We start from the raw sequence: 2,945 nt of genomic DNA, 5'->3' as shown, positions 1-2,945 counted from the left end.
GTCTGCACCCAGGGTACAAAAAAGCTACGGTGGGTAAAACTCCTGGGACCTCAGCACACGTCATGGCAGTGACACCAAACTGGACAGCACGCCTTGTATTCATTGGCACCATGCACTCGCAGTGACAGACGCCAGCCTCACTTAGGAACGTACTGATAAAACAGAAAACATTACTAATTAAATTATGTCTTAACTCGTGAGTACATCTTTTTACCATTCTGTGTGATGAGATGTGAAGTTTGCATAAGGTGCTTTTGCTGCCTATGTGAGTGTAAGGGTTGTCTCGAATCAAAGCACATTTATGATTGAGTTGCTGGATGAATTAGCTGTCTTTATTTTTCATAGATCACCATTTTTAGTCGAAAGAATGATTCTCAAAACAGGCTATGGCTGCCCAGCCGGCGTGGCTCAGAGGTTGAGCATTGATCTAGGATCCAGGAGATCGCGGTTCAATTCCTGTCAGGGCACATGCCTGGGTTGGGGGCTCGACCCCCAGTGGGGGGAGTGCAGGAGGCGGCTGATCAATGACTCTCTCTCTCTCTCCCTCTCTCTCTCCGTTCCTCTCTCTCAAATCAATAAAGATTTTATTTAAAAAAACAAACAAAAAACAGGCTATGGTTATTCAGGCTTGCCTATTTGGCTGATATTTTCTCGAAAATGAATCAAGTAAGACTGTTACTTCAAGGAAAACAACTGATAGTATTTGTTCCCAATGATGAAATTTCAGCTTTCAAGTGAAAATTAGGACTTTGGAAAATTTGAGTCTGTCATGAGCTTGACAGCTTCCCAACAATTTTCTGATGAGAATGATAGTGATATTAATGAATATGTTTTTTTGATGTCATATAATAAGGTGTGTCAACATTTGGAAATTCTGCATAAATTAGTGAGCCAGTATTTTCCATATGACAATGAATGAAGTTACAGAATCATGCATTCAAAAATCCATTCCAAGTCCAAGATAGATCAACGAATTTTAATATAGCATAGTACAAAATGTCCACGACTATGATTTCATAGTCCACATTCCAACTAGCCTTTAATAAACTGTATAACTTGTTGAGTTTTGGAATAATATGAAAGAATACCCACAAATATCTGAAAAGACTATTAGATACTCCCTTTTCCAACTCCGTATCTGTGTGAGGCCAGATTTTCTTTCTTTCTTTTTTTTTTTCTCCTGCAAAAATCTTTATTGTTTCCATTTGGTCCAATGCATGGGAGAGGGCTCCAGGTAGTTAAAAGAATGGCTAGTGGCTCTAGCTGGTTTGGCTCAGTGGTTAGAGCGTCAGCCTGCGGACTGAAGAGTCTCGAGCTTGATTCCGGTCAAGGGCACATACCTTGGTTTCAGGCACCATCCCCAGCCCGGGTCGGGGTGTGTGCAGGAGGCAACCAATCGATGTTTCTCTCTCTCTGAAAAAGCAATGGGAAAAAATATCCTCAGGTGAGGATTTAAAAAAAGAAAAAAAAAGAATGGCTAGTGGTCTCAGGGCGAGGCTCAGGCAGAAGCCAGGCACCCGGGGATGCAGAAGGGCCCCTCAAAGATCTCTGGGCTCCAAAGGCTCCTAGTCCTGCTTGAGGGGGAGCCTTTCAAAGAGATACTCGCCCAGCCCGGCCTGGGGGCCGCCAGCTGTGGAGATGAGGCAGGTGTCGCCCGTCTTCTTGATGAGTTTCACCTCCGGGAAGTGACTCTGCAGAAAGTCACAGAGATGAGGGTCTGTGCGGGCAAGCAGATCCAGAGGGGCCTGGCTCGGGATCCTCTCCAAGGCCATGCGGCTTCCATGGCGCCCTGAGTTTTGCCCCACTCATCCTGGGAAGGCTTCAGCACGGCCTGGAAGAGAACGTGGCCATGGCACTGGTTTTTCATCTTTAAGAGAAGCTCAGCGCCCTTGGGCTTCTCTTTGGCCAACTGGAAAAGAAGTGGCCCAAGCCCTCCAGAGCCACATCATCATGCTGGAAATAGAAGCCCAGAGAGAGGTAGGTGTGGGGCCCGCAGAGGCAGGCTGGCCAGGTGGTCGACAAAAGCCTCCACCTCGGTGGAATAATTCTGATGAATCTGGGAGCTCATGGTTGGTCAGCAATCAGGAATTAAGCTCAAAAAACAGTGTCAGCTGGTCTTGGAGGCTGAGGATGGCTGAGGTGGTTCCAAAGGTTGAGACTGGAAAAGAGGTTGGGGGTGGGCGGAGGCTGGAAGAAGGGGCACCCCTGGGTTTGTTCCGTCCAAACACTGTTGAAGCAAGAGACAGATCCGGGGGACTGTAGAGGGCACTGTGAGAGGTCGTGGCCCAGCAGCTTCTTTTATAGCGCGAGGGGCCCCACGAGGCCAGATTTTCCTTATATGTTTCAACCAAAAACAAGATATTGAAACAGATTGAGTGCAGAAACAGATATGAGAATTTGGCTGTCTTTTATTAAGCCAGACATTAAAGGGATGTGCAAAAAAGTAAAATAATGACACTTTTTTCATATATATTTTTTGTTTTGGAACATACGGTTATTTTTCATTAAAATATGTTTGTTAAACATGTAATGGGTTTATTACTGTTATTTTTAAATGAGTCAATAATTTTTTTAATTTCTGGGTTTTATTTTTGAATACAATGGATAAGTATGATAGATATAATATGTATGCAAACATACAGAGGCACTCTGGAGTCAATATTTTTTAAAGTACTAGAGGATTTGAATCACCACCAGATGGAGATGATGAGAATAAAGAGCTGGTTATGGAGTGTGTGTGTGTGTGTGTGTGTGTGTGTGTGTGTGAGAGAGAGAGAGAGAGAGAGAGAGAGAGGGAGAGAGAGAGGGAGAGAGAGACACACACAGAGAGAGACAGAGACACAGAGACAGAGACACAGAGAGACAGAGAGAGACAGAGACAGAGAGAGGGAATAAAAGTAGAATTTGCAGCAGTGAGTTTCATGGTATGAGATTTCCTAATAAAA

At 44.5% G+C, this 2,945-nt stretch overlaps 1 pseudogene across 1 annotated transcript; it reads right to left on the bottom strand.

The window, feature by feature from the left end:
* Positions 1–1,565: 1,565 nt before the first annotated feature.
* Positions 1,566–2,068, bottom strand: LOC308562382 (ferritin light chain pseudogene; annotated as a pseudogene). Its single transcript has one exon. The product of its transcript is annotated as a ferritin light chain pseudogene (transcript).
* Positions 2,069–2,945: the final 877 nt, after the last annotated feature.

This window comes from Miniopterus schreibersii, assembly GCF_964146895.1.
Source record: "Miniopterus schreibersii genome assembly, chromosome: 1".
Lineage (NCBI taxonomy): Eukaryota > Metazoa > Chordata > Mammalia > Chiroptera > Miniopteridae > Miniopterus > Miniopterus schreibersii.
The sequence above is the reverse complement of the archived record's forward strand: the minus strand, read 5'-3'. Positions and strand labels throughout refer to the sequence as shown.